This window comes from Grampus griseus (assembly GCF_964374135.1).
Source record: "Grampus griseus genome assembly, chromosome: 6".
Lineage (NCBI taxonomy): Eukaryota > Metazoa > Chordata > Mammalia > Artiodactyla > Delphinidae > Grampus > Grampus griseus.
In genome coordinates, this window is record NC_139000.1 from 40,289,938 (window position 1) to 40,307,577 (window position 17,640).

At 38.4% G+C, this 17,640-nt stretch overlaps 1 pseudogene across 1 annotated transcript; it reads left to right on the forward strand.

The window, feature by feature from the left end:
• Positions 1 to 4,828: 4,828 nt before the first annotated feature.
• Positions 4,829 to 5,843, forward strand: LOC309823806 (S-adenosylmethionine decarboxylase proenzyme-like; annotated as a pseudogene). Its single transcript has 2 exons — positions 4,829 to 4,944; positions 5,305 to 5,843. The product of its transcript is annotated as an S-adenosylmethionine decarboxylase proenzyme-like (transcript).
• Positions 5,844 to 17,640: the final 11,797 nt, after the last annotated feature.

Genomic DNA, 17,640 nt, shown 5'->3' on the forward strand with positions numbered 1-17,640 from the left:
GCATCTACAAATAAATATATTTTCATTCCTAGTTCATGCTCTCAAAAGATATGAATCCCACAGAACCATAAGAGGAATATGGAAATTAATAAAAATGTAGGTTATCTTCAGTCTAAAGATTACATATCTACATAGAAGATTAAGTACTTGTATCTGAAAGCAATACCAAACTTCTTGGCCTCTTATGGAGCACACTGTATATTTTTTTCCTTTCTGCGTCTTTGTGCTGGCCTTTCAACTTTTAAAAGCAAATGACAGTCCCTTGCTATTTAAATTCATAACAGGAATGCAACCAGAGATAAATTATTTCCTTAAATATAAGGTTATAGCTGTGTGATCTGATTTAAATCAGCTTTAGTGATTACTGGGTAGAAGCCATTCATTTTAGCCCCCATCTTCACTTATCAGCATGAGGCATCTACCTGGTACACGTCTTGCCCAAGCTTAGTCTGCAATCAGTGGCAATGACTAAAAGAAAGACGTTGGTCTCCTCACCCTCACCCCATGCTGCTACATACCAAACTATTTTTCCCTTCATTATTTTAATTCCCAAGTTATGATTTGGTCACTCAAGTTTCATATAAAAATTCATTTTATGTTGAAGTCCAGGATATTTTGAAAGAGTGAATCATTCTCATTTATAGTCAATACTTTAAGGCATTTATTTAGTTAATTGCTGCAATGTATCATTCTTTGGTTAATTTTTGCTTCTATGAAAAATTTGCATTAGATATTTGTTTATTCACATGCATAATTTTTAGAGCCTGAGAGATCTAAAAAGCCAAGGATTACTAACTATTATCTGGACATATTTAAGAGATCTACTCACTAATTTAGAGAAATAAATTACAATAGGATTCATACATATATGAATATAGGTTATATTTTAAAAACTGGGATTTTTCTCCCTAGCATGTGGAACTTTCTGGTTTTGTTTTTATTCTACACATTTAACTCTGAAATAAATAGGTTGCTACATACCATAGTAATTGTGGATGGACAAGGGTCAGCAGTAAACAATAAACTGTCAACACAAACTAATGACAACTGAGCATGGGTAGCAAGTAGGACATGAGTGTTTTATGAGGAAAGGTCAGGAGGTTCCAGTCACAGGGAAGAAAGATAGGTTTTGCCATCCAAACTGAACACACTTTACAAGTTAATTAGGCTTCTAGAACTTGTTCCAGATGGTGGAGAAATCGTGTGGGAGACAGATATATGCCAGTGACAGAGAAGTCAGGGATGAAACCCAGAGCAAAGTCTGGTGTTGGGGAGACCAGGGAACAAGTAGATTAGGGAGAGGAGAAAACAGAGAGGTGGGACATGGAGCGATAAGAGGAGATGAGGACAACATAAAGCCAGAGGTGACGTTGAGGGCTTCCACGAAGGACAGGGAAATGGGAAAAGCACAGTGATCTCGTCTCCAGGCAAGGCCACACCACCAGGCACACAGTTAGTGTCTTCTTCACCTGCTCTTTGTGGCCACCCAGCGCAGATGGAGACAGCCACTAAACCTCAGAGCCTGATGTGGTGCAGTGCAGAGGATTCCCCAGCCAAACGGAGAGGTGTTGAGTCAAAAAACGATGTGCAGACACATACTCTCTCTCTGTGTCTCATGTCTACTGACTCAAAATTATAATGACCTTACACTTTTTAAGTATTCCATGAGGTCAAATTAATTATATATACAAAAAATTATATATATAAAAATATATATTATGCAAAATATTTATCAAAAGAGTTCATATCCTATATAAACTAAATTATAAAAATGATACATTGCAAACATTTCTTAATAAAGTGCTGTGACTTACCACTACATTGCGAGACAAGGCTGGGACCAGGGTGAGGAAAGTTAGGCACTTGCTTTAGGCACAAAATTTAAGGAGCCTTCCAAAATCTTAGCAATCAAGAGAAGTAACATTTTAATGCAGTATTTTTTGAAATATAAAATTTAAATTGTCCAGATTTCAGACAATACTACAAAGCTACAGTAATCAAAGCAATGTGGTATTGGCACAAAAACAGACATATGGATCAATGGAACAAAATAGAGAGCCCAGAAATAAACCCACACACCTATGGACAATTAATCTTCAACAAACGAGGCAAGAATATACAATGGGGAAAAGACAGTCTCTCCAGCAAGTGCTGTTGGAAAAGTTGGACAGCCACATGTAAGTCAATGAAGTCAGAACACACCCTCACACCATACACAAAAATAAACTCAAAATGGCTTAAAGACTTAAATATAAGACATGATACTACAAAACTCCTAGAAGAGAACATAGGCAAAACATTCTCTGACATAAATTGTACCAATGTTTTTCTTAGGTCAGTCTCCCAAGGCAATAGAAATAAAAGCAAAAATAAACAAATGGGACCTAATCAAACTTATAAGCTTTTGCACAGCAAAGGAAATAAACCATAAACAAAAAAAGACAACCTACAGAATGGAAGAAAAATATTGCAAATGATGCAACCGACAAGAGCTTAATTTCCAAACTATACAAACAGCTCATACAACTCAATAACAAAAAAACAAACAACCCAATCAAAAAATGGGCAGAAGACCTAAATAGACATTTCTCCAAAGAAGATATACAGATGGCCAATAGGCACAGGAAAGGATGCTCACCATCACTAATTATTAGAGAAATGCAAATCAAATCAAATTACAATGAGGTACCACCTCATACCAGTCAAAATGGCCATCATTAAAAAGTCTACAAATAATAAATGTTGCAGAGGGTGTGGAGAAAATGGAACCCTCTTACACTGTTGGTGGGAATGTAAATTGGTCCAGCCACTATGGAAAACAGTATAGAGGTTCCTATAAAAACTAAAAATAGAGTTATCATAGGATCCAGCAATCCCACTCCTGGGCATATACCCGGACAAACTATAATTCAAAAAGATACATGCACCCCTATGCTCACAGCAGCACTATTTGCAATAGCCAAGACACAGAAACAACCTAAATGTCCATCAACAGATGAAAGGATAAAGATGTGCTACGTACATATATACAATGGAATATTAGCCATAAAAAAGAATGAAATAATGCCATTTGCAGCAACATGGATGGAACTAGAGATGATCATACTAAGTGAAGTTAAGTCAGAAAGAGAAAGACAAATACCAAATGATATCACTGATATGTGGAATCTAAAATATGACACAAATGAACATATCTACGAAACAGAAACAGACTCACAGACATAGAGAACAGACTTGTGGTTGCCAAGGGGGAGGGGTGTGGGGGAGAGAAGGATTGGGAGTTTGGGATTAGCAGATGCAAACTAGTATATATAGGATGGATCAACAACAAGGTGTTACTGTATAGCACAGGGCACTATAATCAATATCCTGTAATAAACCACAATGGAAAAGAATATATATATACATAAAATTAAATCACTTTGCTGTACCAGAAACTTACACAACACTGTAAGTCAACTATACTTCAGTAAAATTTTTAAAATATATTGCTAAAAAAATTAATTTATCCATGATGAACAAAGTATCCAAATGGCCATGATGAAGAAAATATCAAAATTTTAAATAAAGATCCCACGCACAGCTCACCTCCCTCCCTCACCCTAATCCTGGTTCTGTTGAATCCTGATTACCGAGGGATTTTTTGGCACCTCTGTAAATTTTCTGCCCGAGACCAAGTATCTCACTCACTTCACCCTAGTTCTGGCCCTAGCATGAGGTCTTTGGTAAAAGAATAGGCCACTCTTAACCATCCTCAATCCTCCTGTCTCCCTCCCTGTGATGCCCACTGCATTTCTGCAAAGCTACAACAGCTGAAGGGGCAGCCTTTATACATCCTCAGATTCCACAGTCCCCTCGAAACTCCAGTCCCTGGCTACTCTGGGCCTCACAGAGATAGTGCTCTCACTCCAGAGACAGAACCAACTGACAAGATTAGATTCTGCTGATACAATATTACCTGAGGCCTGTGTTCTCCCAGGAGCCCATCATTTCCAGGGGGATTTGGCCCCCCTGTCTTTACTCTCATTATATCCCCAGCCTCTACCACAGTTTCTGGTACACGGCATGTACCCCTCCCAAAAAACTTGTTGAATTAACAAGGAACTCCTTTAGATTACACACAGAGGTGAATAAAAGCAACCCCCAAAATAAAAGAAAGAAATTAAAGGTAGTTGAAGAAATGAATTAGTGTTGCGTAAATTACAATTTAAAGAATCTGGATTCAGAAAATCCAAATAGCTTAAAAAACAAATCAGCAGGCTCCCACAGTATGGCCAGCAACATTAGCTAGCGCTCGCTCTACTCTCTCTAATGGGGAAAGAGCAGACTACAAGAGACTGAGCTGTATCAGCCTCTATTTCCAACAGACTAACGTTCAACTTTCGCTCACAAAAAAAAAAAGCTGGGAAAATTTTACTAACCCTTTTTTTTTTTTAAAAAAAAGTTAATATAAAATTATAGCAAAGGGGCTTCCCTGGTGGCGCAGTGGTTGGGAGTCTGCCTGCCAATGCAGGGGACGTGGGTTCGTGTCCCGGTCCGGGAAGATCCCACATGCCGCGGAGCGGCTGGGCCCGTGAGCCATGGTCGCTGAGCCTGCGCGTCCGGAGCCTGTGGTCCACAACGGGAGAGGCCACAACAGTGAGAGGCCCGTGTACTGCAAAAAAAAAAAAAAAAAAAAAAAAAAAAAAAAAAAAAATTATAGCAAAAAAGGAACCTGAACTTTAGTAACACAGCTGGAACAATCCACAGCAGCGGTGGCAGCGCTGGGAGAAGAGATTTAATTTACTTGATTTTCTGTGGTTTTCGGTTGTTCACTAGTCTCACGGTGATGGAAGCTGCACATTTTTTCGAAGGGACGGAGAAGCTGCTAGAGGTTTCGTTCTCCCGGCAGCAACCTGACGCAACCCAAGGATCTGGGGATCTTCGCACCATCCCAAGATACAAGTGGGACATACTTCTGAAGGATGTGCAATGTTCAGTCATAAGTGTGACAAAAACTGACAAGCAGGAAGCTTATGTACTCAGTGAGAGTAGCATGTTTGCCTCCAAGAGACGTTTCATTTTTAAGACATGTGGTACCACCCTGTTGCTGAAAGCGCCGGTTCCTCTGTTGAAACTTGCTAGGGATTACAATGGGTTTGACTCAATTCAAAGCTTCTTTTATTTTCGTAAGAATTTCATGAAGCCTTCTCACCAAGGGTACCCACACGGGAATTTCCAGGAAGAAATAGAGTTTCTTAATGCAACTTTCCCAAATGGAGCTGCAAATTGTATGGGACACATGAATTCTGATTGTTGGTACCTGTATACTTTGGATTTCCCAGAGAGTCGAGGAATCAATCAGCTATATCAAACCCTGGAAATTCTGATGAGTGAGCTTGACCCAGCAGTTATGGACCAGTGCTACATGAAAGATGGTGTTACTGCAAAGGATGTCACTCATGAGAGTAGAATTCGTGATCTGATACCAGGTTCTGTCATTGATGCCACACTGTTCGATCCTTGTGGGTATTCAATGAATGGAATGAAATCAGATGGAATTTACTGGATTATCCACATCTATCCACATCACTCCAGAACCAGAATTTTCTTACGTTAGCTTTGAGACAAACTTAAGTCAGACCTCCTATGATGACCCGATCAGGAAAGTTGTGGAAGTCTTCAAGCCAGGAAAATTTGTGACCACCTTGTTTGCAAATCAGAGTTCTAAATGTCGCACAGTGCTTTCTTCGCCCCAGAAGACTGAAGGTTTTAAAGGTCTTGATTGCCAGAGTGCTCTATTCAGTGATAACAATTTTGTTTTTACCAGTTTTGCTAAGAAGCATCAACAACAGCAGAGCTGATTAAGAAAAATGATGGAAAAAAGCAAAAAGAGAACACACATAGAAGAAGGCGGTGGCTGCTTTTTAGATATTGATACCAAGGGCCATGCTTTCCATAACCACCCCCTTGTAGGTGCAGAAAGCCCTAGATGTAATGATAGTGTAATCATTTTGAATTGTACGCATTATTATATCAAGGAGTTAGATATCTTGCATGAATGCTCTCTTCTGTGTTTAGGTATCCTATGCCACTCTTGCTGTGAAATTGAAGTGCATGTAGAAAAAACCTTTCACTATATGAAACTTTACAACACTTGCGAAAACAATTCAATCTGGTTTATGCACAGTGTAATATTTCTCCAGGTATCATCCAAAATTCCCCACAGACAAGGCTTTCGTCCTCATTAGGTGTTGGCCTCAGCCTAGCCATCTGGGACTGTTCTATTCAATTGCTACCAGGATTTTGCATCCAGTTACCTCCACTTACTAGAACATATTCTCTACTAATGTTATTGAAACCAATTTCTACTTCATACAGATGTTTTTGCAGCACCAATCAAAGTTCTTCCACGAGTCGAGTCCTCTACGAAAATGACCAGTTATCCATTTCATGTATTACTATCTCACTGCTTCCTATACTTGTAAGACTTTAACTGATTCGTTCCTCACCACGGTGTCTCCCTCCCAACCACACCCCCTCCATAAAGCAATACACTGTTACACTGTGGGTTTACACTAACCTTATACCCTAGAGGGGGGATGGGGGATGGACCCTAGGCTTAATTTTCTTTTAAGGTCAAGGGAGTTTGGCATTTTTCGTTACCATGAGCTCTTTGGGAATAAGCTGGTGTTGATTAGCAAAGAAGGTGTAGATTGATACTAGGGAATACTGGCAGAACTGTATGGAAACTGTATGCCATTCTGTGCCCCCCATTAAATGAGATTAGCTTCTCATGAGTACCATGCCTTTATTAACTTGCTAAGTAGTAGTATAAAAGAATTATCACTAAATTTGTTAGCAAGGAGATTTCAGATAAAGGTTGTATTGGATTCAACAAGTCAAGTTAGCTCAGATGATTCACCTTAACTTTTACTTCTGTAGCCATTTCCACTAATTTCTATTAATAAAATGCCATAAACTTTGGTTCAAAGCAGAACTGATGTCTTTGCCATCTTGTGACTTAAAAAGTTCTGTGACTTTGTGATGCATGTGATAGTGTTCTGACAGTTCCTCTTACTGGCATTTCTTTCTCCATGGAGTAACATCAAGTGATGAATGAGAACTGTTTAGGTTATTCAGACATACTACACAGTGAAGCAGAATGCTATCCGTAAAACATAACACACAAAATTCCAAAATGGTCAAGGGAAATGCCTAGAAATACAGGCTTAAAAGAGTTTTTAGCCTTTTAGCTGTATTTGCTAATACGGACAATTCAGCAGCTGATAAATGAGCAAAGTTGACACAATTTTGTATTTCTTCTTGTCCTCAAACAAGTTTTGATTCTTTCTGGATTGATGCAGAGATGTTTTTGTTCCTTCTGTATTTATAAATGAAACACTTCTTTTTTAGTGTTTCTAAACATAAATTCTACTTGGTTTGAAATCAAGTGGTTGGAACACTTTTGACTTTTAAACATGTTGCTGATTCAAAGCTTCACTGAAGAAATTTCAATCAATGGATCAGTCTGATTCTGTAATTAGCGCACAGTACCTTATGTTTTGGTGCTATTATGAGGACCAATGCTCAAAGTGGATTTTGCTCTTGAACAGTGTCCCAGTCGATTTGATCAACATTTATTGGCTTGAGGTCTGATTTCCACCCCCCCCAATAGATTTAAGACTTCTATTTAATGTTGAAAAACTGCACAAATTTGTATGGAACAAAGCCTAGAAAAATGAAAACTATAGATTGAATAGTAATCTAAATTAATCCTAGTGTGTATGATAGAGGAGGGAAAATTTTGGTGCCATAATTTCTCTCGTCATGGTGTTGGACTTAAATCAATTGAAATGTATTTCTGTACCACAATTTAAGCTTCAGTAAAGGTTTGCTTAATTCATTGCCTAGTGACATTCAGAAAGTTTTCTGTTGATGTATTTTTTAAATAGTATACATGACCAAATACCAGACCTCTAAAGTTTTTATAATTAATTGAGTAAATCAATATTTAATGATCATTTTTTTAAGATTTATAGGAGTTGTCATAAAGATAAGATCTTTAAGCTCCTGGGAGAACAGATTTAAACATTTTTTTTGTCAGTGGTTTCATACCTGAAGCTCAAAGGAAATCATCTGGGCTATATACAAGGATATTAAAGAGTAGAAAGGGTGTAAGTAGTAAGAATAAGAATGCTAGAGTTTGGAGCTAGAAGAGTGAAAAGTCTGAAGGTGGAATAGTCCAACATTTATTATGAAAGAGCCTCTTGATGGTGGGGTGGGGGCAGAGTTTAACTCATGGTTATTTCTATTAACTAGAACAGAGTTATAAGCTTTTCATCATTGTGCCATTCAGGTACATATCTCATCATCTGGCAAAATTTCAGTTCTTCATCCACAATAAGCTAAGAACTGGAATCTTATAAAAATGTGTATTTGGATCTTTCTCAGAATAAGCTTATCAGAATATTGTCCAAAATCTGAGTTAAAAAGGGTTGATCGTAGAAGAGCAGGTTGTTACATATGTGTGCAATACCTACAGCACCAGATTCTCTTACATGAACTGGTAACTGAGTTTGGCAGGCACTTGGTGTTAGTCAGATTCAGGGACATAATCTGAAAAATATGGTAAATGTGGTATCACACTATGAAAGATAAAAGGCTTTTATTGTCCTAGCCAGATAACCCATCATTTCCTGGCTACCCACCTTCAGACTTTACATTCCCATCTACCCTTCTCTTTTTGTCATAATGGAAGAAGTATTGGTCCTTTGGATTCCATCCACCCACTCCTACCTTCAGAGATTTTGTAACTGAGTTCACTGTAAGCATGTCCACTGTTGATCACCATCAGTTTGTTTGACTTTTCTAGTTTTTTCCCACTTGCGTTTGCTCCTTAGGGTCCACTTTGTTAGTCCTTTACAAGATCCTTTACTAGAACTGACAAGTGTCAATCCTTATCCCCAAACTGAACCCTCTTCAGACTACTTCTTGCAGTCCAGAATTTTCCTGAGTTGCTCAAACCAGAAACCTAGGATGAAATTGAGGCGGGGTCATAGAGGTCTGTTATGTGACTAAGATTGGAAGAAAACCACTGGCAGTGTCAAGAGCTGTCCAATATGCTGTTGGATATCTGAGCTAGGAGCCCATAAAAATAGGTCAAGATTTGTAATTAAACATCTTAATTGGATGTATATTAAAAAAAAATAGTACCTTGAACCTTCACACCCTAGCTTCAACAGTCCTCAATTCTGCTTTGGTACATTCATCTGTCCGCTGTACACACCTCTTATTAGGTAAGCTTTATAAAATTGAAATATACAAATCTTAACTACAATTTTGAAAATGGATACTTTTAGCCCACAGCCATATCAGAACAAAGGAAGGTTCCCTTATACTCCTACCTAAGCAACAAAGCACTACCACTACTTTAGTTGGTACTTTAACTACTATCCATATTTTCACCACAGACTAGCATTTCCTTCCTCTGCAGCTCTGAAACTAAATTGAATCACTTAATGCTTTCATTAGTATAAAGTTTTGAGAGGTTGAACCATGTATTTCTTTTTATTGCTGAGTAGTATTCCATTGTATGAATGTACCACAATTTGTTTGGCTATTCTCCTGTTAATGAACATTTTGTTTCCAATTTTGGGAAAATATGAATAAAGCTGCTATGAACATTTGGAAAAAAAATCAACAAACATGGGTTTAACACATCTGTCTAGAGCAGGAGTCCTTTTCTTGGGGTCCAGTAGGGAAATGGGCTGCAAAAGTAGAACCCTCAAAACTGATCACACATCCTATACGCATTTTTCAAAGTCTTCTTCAGATTTCGTTAATAAGCACTGTTCTAAAGACTTATAAATGGCAAAGCTCATCCCAGACTTGGCTCAATAAAGCATTTTCTATAAAATAAAAGATCACTAATTACGATGTATTCCACTTCAACCTAGTGGGCTTTTCACCAATCTGGAGGATTTCTGGTGGCAACAATGATATTGCTTTTAAATTCTCTTACTATTCTCAGGCCAAGTACACCTCTGCCCATAAGCATTCTGAAGTCGATTATTCAGCTTGTGTATGACAGGCTGGAGCCCTGCCAGAGATGGATAGCAAAATCAACTACCCGATGGTAAAGCGCTTCACAAGCAGCCGTTGCCTCCAGCCATTTAGTGACTTAGCAGCCCTTGGAGGACAAATGTCTGCCTGGGACCTCTGACAATGCTTTCTTTACCTGTTAGTCCGTTTTCCCCTCACCCTGCTCTCCACTTTGCCCCCAGAGTTCCTGCACACTCAGACCTACAAGTATTCCCAAGTATATAAGATTTAATGATTTTAAGCATTGGCAGGAGTCTGGATCATCTAACCCAAAGGTTTCCACAAAGAAGAAAGGGATCAGCAGAATATCAAATGGGTCAGATTTTACTTCCCACCCTTGCTGCTGCCTCCTTTCACATACATGCCAGAGAAGTATCAGTGTTCTATGTAATAGTTAATTTGAGGAAAAATCATTTCCATTAGAAGAGCACACTCATTTTGCAGAGGAAGACAAAGCATTAAGCCATTATATTACTCATGACTCTTGGTAGCAATAATAGAAATGCAAGTCAGGCTGCCTTAAGGTTGAAGAAAGAGTGGAGAGACTTACTGGCTTATTAATAAAATGACAGGGTCCCAGGGATCATTAGCTTTAGGCAAGCCTGCATGAGGGCTCACAAAGGATCCTTAGTACTAGTTCTCTATCTTGTGGTTTGGCTCCCTTCATGTGAGCATCCTTCTTAGCCTGGCCTTTCACTATGGCTGCCAGAGCTATAGCAAGCCCGGGGCACTCGCCTCCCATACCTCAGAAGCTTCAACAAACGGAGAGCTTAATTGCTCAATACTTCCAAATTAAGTCCTGAAATCGAATCTCATTGTCCAGGTCTCTGTCCTATGTCCCATACTTGAGCCCATCATTGCAAGCAGAGGGCATGAAACATAATGATTGGCCAGATTCGAGTAACATGCCCACATCTAGAGCAAGGGCATTAGAACAGCCTCACACAAACTGTGGGGACTGAGAACAAAGGGCAAGTATTCTCCTGGAGAAAACCCAGGGTGCTGTTAGCAGAAAAAAAGGACCTGATGCTGGGCAGTCTGATATAAACAAACATACAAAATCCAGACCTCATTACAAATGGGAAGATTAAGTGATATACCCAAGGTCAAATATAACTCAGGAGTGACAGAAACAGGACAAAAACCTGTATTTCCTTTTTTTTCAGATTGGAATATATTTGACCTACATTTCTTTACATCCAATCTAGGTGGATACATTCATTTGCTAGGGCTGCCATAACAAAATACCACCAACTGGGTGGCTTAAACAACAATTGTGAGAAATTTATTTTCTCACAATTCTAGAGGCTAGAAGTCTGAGATCAAGGTGTCAGCAGGGTTGGTTTCTTCTGAGGCCTCTCTCCTTGATTTGCAGATGGCCGTCTTCTCCCTCTGTCTTCACGTGGTCTCCCCTCTGTGGGTCTCTGTGTCCTAATCTCCCCCTCTTATAAGGACACAAGTCATATTGGATTAGGGACCACCCTAATGATCTCATTTTAATTTAATTACTTATTGAAAGACCCCATCTCCAAATATAGTCACATTCTGAGGTACTGGGGGGTTAGGACTTCAACATATGAATTTGGAGGCAGGGAACACGACTCAGTCCATAGCAATGGGCTTCATTGCACCAAGCAAGTTGTATGTACTTTACATAAATAAGTGAAGGTAAACACACAAATGGTGACCCCATACAGATATGGGTGTGAATGCACCTCTGTCCTGGCAATATAGACACAGGGGCACACATTTGCCATTTGGGTATCTTAGTGAGTGTATATCCACCAAGACGACCTAAACAAGTCAACAGCCTTTGTCCATCACAAATTTGATCAAAAAAAGATTACATAAACTCTACTTGCAGCAATTCTAACATTTTTTCCAAGTAAATTACTTTAAAAAATAGCAAGTTCTCCTGAAATTTTTATCAAGTAAGACAAATCTTTTACACCATTTATACAAATGTCAGTTTCAACATTATCTTTTTCACACTCTTTATGCATAAGGCAATAAGGAATGGAAAGTACAGAGATTAATTTAGGTAACAATTACCATAATTCACAATTGCATTAGCACCTATTAAGGTTCATTGTTCTGTGGAAATTATAATGATACATTCCTGAGTGAATAAAAGCAGAAGATGATTGGAAGTAAAATTGTTTCCATGTATGCTGACAGGACTGCTGAGTGTAATTATACATTTCAGAGGCGACCTGTTTGGAGTTTACTCCATAATTTTATGTAAATGTTAAATAACTTCATGTGTTCTTCCTCCCGGGTTAAATGCTAATTTGTGTTATTCCAACAAGGGGAGTGCTGCAGGGTTATTAACGGACTTGCTCTGTCAATGAAGCTGGCTTCTGAAAAATAGCTCCATGTACTTCAAAACGATAGAGGTGTCTTTGGTTTCTCTTCATTTTACATCTTATTGGTGGGCTGCCAAACTTTTAGTTCTGAAAACAGCTATTCATTGTTAAAATTTGTAGCAAAGACGCAAGAAGTGAGAAATTATTCTCCTAAATGTAATCAAGTTCATTCATGGTGCTGGTTTGCATCAACTTCTTAGTCCCAAAAGAATACAGGGAAATAGGCATAATAGTTTTAATATGTAGATACACGTGGCTCTCTATGTGCAGATTTCTCCCAATTCCTAGAAACTAAAGCAGAACCAGTACATAGTAGGTGCCCTTAATTATGTGCTGACTGTTGGAAAAGTCCCAATCTTTACAAACCCTCATGAAACAAACAAGAATAAAGTCTGCTAAAGCACAGTGGGCCTGTGGTGCTTCTGCAGAAATGCTCGCCCTTACTGCGCACGTATATATGGCCCCAAACCAACAGAAAACCAGAAAAACAGATGGAAAAGGGAGAGGATATAAAAAGCAGCACATCCATTTAAGAGAGTTGAAAAACAATAATATGTTCTCCTCCAACTTCATTAGCAGATCCCAATATAAGACAATCAAAATACTCTGCTTTAATATTACAAGATACTTTGGAGAGGAGGTTGGAAAACAGTCAAATCATTTGTTTGGCCTCTGAGTGTCACAGAGAGGAATTGCAGGATGTGAGCTTTTGAAGGGGCCCATGAAGTCATCTGGTGAGGAAACACACCTAGTATGTTTCACAAAGACAGACCAGGTAGGCTGAGTACCAGGTAGAACGAGTACCTGCACTGCCTAACTCCCAGGCTTGTGTCCTCACTTCCATACACAGCCCAACCCTAGGATGATCAGGCTTGAAAATTCTCCTAACCCTTTCTCCAGGGGTCGGTGTTTTGGAACAAAAAGAACAGTGGTTGTAGGTTCAGACCAGTTAGGGTGAGTCTCAGCTCACTTGTCCAAGCTATACCAGCCCTTTATCAAGGACATGTGAATGATCAATAGGCTTTCTTATTATGAAATAGCCAGTAAGGATCTGGGTGGCCTGGAATGGACTGAAAAAGCAAAGACACTAAAAAAAAAAAAAAAAAAAAAAATCCTATCTTTATCTGCTGAGGCTCCCCTGGGACTGGTTCATCTTTTGGTCACAGAGGGAAGAGGGAATGGGAATTGGTAGGATAATTAAAAGGCTTAATATTTATTTGAATTCTTAAGAACAATCATTAACAAAGCATTTTAGGAACTGCTCTGATGCTCTGATAGCTATCCAACATTAGGTGTACACAAATCTATATTGTTCAACAGAGGATAATCTGTACTATGATTTTCTTTATTTAATTCTACAAAACTGGAGACTCGTATACTACGCTTCACAATTACTTAATCATATCAATGATTTCTCTTCTTCATATGTCAATATCTAAGTGTCAGAGCGTCCATCTCCCTATCAGTGTAAAAGTTTGCTGAATCAAGTCCCATTTGAGAAACATTCCTCAAATAGAATGTCATCATGAGTACTACCATCAAAATCACCATCAATAAACATTAACTGATTTTCCTCCACTAAACAAAAGCTTTATTTCTAAAGGAGATTTTAATCTATTTGCTGGAGACCAAAAACTACAATTAGAAGTCTATAGTTGTCTAAACTCCAAAGGTTGTTGCCTGAATGGCATTTAAGTTCCCAAATTGCATTTGACTTTCCTTTGTGAGATCTTATTTCTCCAATATCTCTCCGTCTCTCTTCTTCCCTCTATTCCTAACGTGCTTATGCCTGCTGTTCTACCAACGCAAAAACATGTTTCATAGAGAGTTTCCTCCATCTCAAGTTTTGCCAACTTTATCCCAGTTTCACAAACACATATACAGAGATGTCACATGTAGTGATAACATGGCCTAGAGTAAGATAAAACATAAGCCAATAGTGGATAAATTTTAAAACAAGGCACTATTTTGGTGATTCAGATAGCAGATGTCAACTCAGAATACATAGTGACACATATCAGGAGGCAACTGCTGTTGAGAATTTAGGAACTACAAATAACTATTGAATCATTTCCCAAACAACTCACCATGCTAAGGAAGAAGTCAAAAATAGAAGTACGTTAAGTACTTCAGTTTGTCTCCAAAGTAAGGGGCACTGATTATACTTATTTTTATTCTTAAACACTCTTTTACTAATACGAGCTAATGTCTGTGTTTATTGCCACCAGACCTAAAAGTGTTCCTTCCTGTCAGTATCTGTCTCTTTACCAGTTTTATTTTCCAACAAAGTACTTAAATTCTTGAAAATTTAATAAAAATTTATTTTTAATCTATCTGTCTTTCCCATTAGAACCAAGCTGAAAGAGAGAGAGCAGGGACTATCTCTGTCTTGGTTATGGCTGTATCTCCAGGACTAGAGGAGTCTCTGACATGCAGTAGATGCTTGAAAAATATTTTTGAAAGAACTGAAGTGTGCATACTACATAGCGGCAAAAGAATTACTTAGTGGCTAAGTGGCTCTAAGAGTTTGCTTGATTAATTAACTGAAACCTGGTAGGCCACACTAAACCAAGATGAAATGCCAGGACTCGGTTTGTGTGTTGTAGAAGACAGTCTCCAAGACCCAGGGAAATTGGAATGCTAGAGTAGATTTGTCATCTAAGAACTGCTCACCCAACCCCTTCCTATACCCAAATAAGTTCTACCAAGACCCTTCACCAGAGCAGTGAGAAACACAACTGTCAAGGGAAGACCCTCGAGGGTACTTGCTTCACCATACTTGCCTTTGAAGCCTGGAGATTCTCTACCTATTCAGTCCAGGAACATCATTACTAATGTGCTGCTTGGGCAGGCCTCACCTATAGAGGCTCTGATTCCCAAGCTCCTGGAGCATCTAATTTCAGTGTTTTGACACCCAAGAGTCTTCACCATCTGTCTCATTATCTCCAGCATTTACTTCTCTTTCAGTTTCTAGTCATGTAGGACATCCTATTGTAAAATGATTAAAGTCCCTATTGAAACAACCCAGTCTGTTCCATCCAGAGCCCTCTGGATAAAAGACCAAGCTTCAATAGAATTGATGTGGGCCTCCAGTGCCACAATTCTTTAATTTCTACTGACAACGCTCTCTTTTTAGCAAAGTGCTTAGGCAGTCTAGGAAGAAAGAATACAAAGTATATTCAGGATCACAGCCTGACTCTGTACCCAAAATCACTGCTCCTGTTTGAAGGTCTCATTTCTGAGTCAGCCCCTGTATACCCAATTCCTTCTGCACATTCAGAGAATTTCTGCCACTGCTATTCTCTGAAATTGACTTCCATCGTGACCTTTCCAATTCACTAGTTTGTCTAAATCCCAGTAACGGTCATGTCCAAGTTCTTTTCCTTGAACATCCTGAACCCCAATAAAACTGGTGAGTGTGGCTTTTTAACTGTCAATTAATGGTACTATTTGTCCAGTCACAAGGAGGAACTTTAGTGGGGTGATGGCTATCCATAAATAGGTAAATCTAAGTCTCTGGTCCAGCCCAGCTAAAACTCCCTCATGTGCATAATTTTACCCAGGGTCAAAAATTCCTTCCTGAGGCCTCCCTGGTGGCACAGTGGTTAAGAATCCGTCTGCCAATGCAGGGGACAAGCGTTCAAGCCCTGGTCCGGGAAGATCCCACATGCCGAGGAGCAACTAAGCCCGTGTGCCACAACTACTGAGCCCGTGTGCCACAACTACTGAAGCCTGCGTGCCTAGAGCCCGTGCTCCGTAACATGAGAGGCCACCGCAGTGAGAATGCCGCGCACCGCAACAAAGAGTAGCCCCCACTCGCCGGAACTAGAGAAAGCCCATGTGCAGCAACGAAGACCCAACACAGCCAAAAATAAAAATTAATTAACTAAAAAAAAATTATTTCCTTGTAGTAATTAAATTCATAGGGGCACTAGTGCATTTTTCAGAATGCTGGGATGCTAGCAGTTTTGTGAATAATGTATTTTAAAATACTTTATTATGCTTACTCCTAAGAGTGGCATTGAAACTGGGCAATGCAAGTACCATATTATTTGAATATTTTTAAGGTACATTGATTATTGGGGGATATAGCAACATATGTGTAATGATGAGATGATACAGGTGTTGATTCACTATCCAACAGCATTTTATTTACCCCCTTAAGATATTTTAAAATATCACAGTAAAATAAACTTTATGTGAAAAATGAAATACTTCAGAATCAGAGTAATTGTGTACATTAAATTTCTAAAATGTACGGTTAACCCTGAAAGTTCACTTAGCAAATGTTTCTGTATATTTTTATAGTGAACACAAATCTAACATAGTAATGCCCCCCTTTTCTCTTTAATAGTAAAAGTGGATACACAAAAATTCAATTTATTATATTTTTAAAAATTCATAAGCATTATTTAATTCTTTAAAAGTTTCTTGAATTTTGCAAAACCAGCATTTCTGTTAAAAAGGCATTATATATAACTTGAGACTTTTACTGTAGCTTCTTACTGGTTAAAAGCTTTTTGGAAGGGAATAGGACCTACAAATTTGGTAACTTTATAAGTAAGAATTAAAAAGGTTTCATTGCGATTATATTTCAATCTAAACATCTCCATTGTCAGCTGTGAAAACACAAAATACAACTCAAATCCTATAAAACCTATGATAAATTTTTTCCCCTATACATTAAATTGACTTAGTAATATTCTCTTAGGTAGATGTTTTCTTCCTTCTCCTTGGTGCACTAAAACTCGACGTTAAATCAAAAAAAAAAAATCCAAATGAATTTTTAAATGTTCTTATGCCCCCATAAGTTAATAGGTACATGGAGCACAGGACAATTGTAGAAGCCAGTTTTTAAGAAAAGTCTTAAATTCATATAATTCTAATCTTTTTTTAAAAAAAAATTTCATCAAATGTGATTTAAATTTTATATCTTTCTAAGACTTCTTATATAAATAAATTCACAAAGCAGAAAATGATCCTTTGACAGACCATGTTCACTGGCTTACAAATAAATTATGACTCTCTTCTAAACAGGGCCAATTAGGGTCACTTGCTATCACTCAGCAAATAGATAGCCATCCATGTTTCCCAGAAAATGCTTCTGCTGTATTCGTATAAAGCTCGGCTTTTTAATAAAAATTCAAGGACTTTTCCAAATTGAGCTTGGAAATCTTAGTTTAAACTGTCC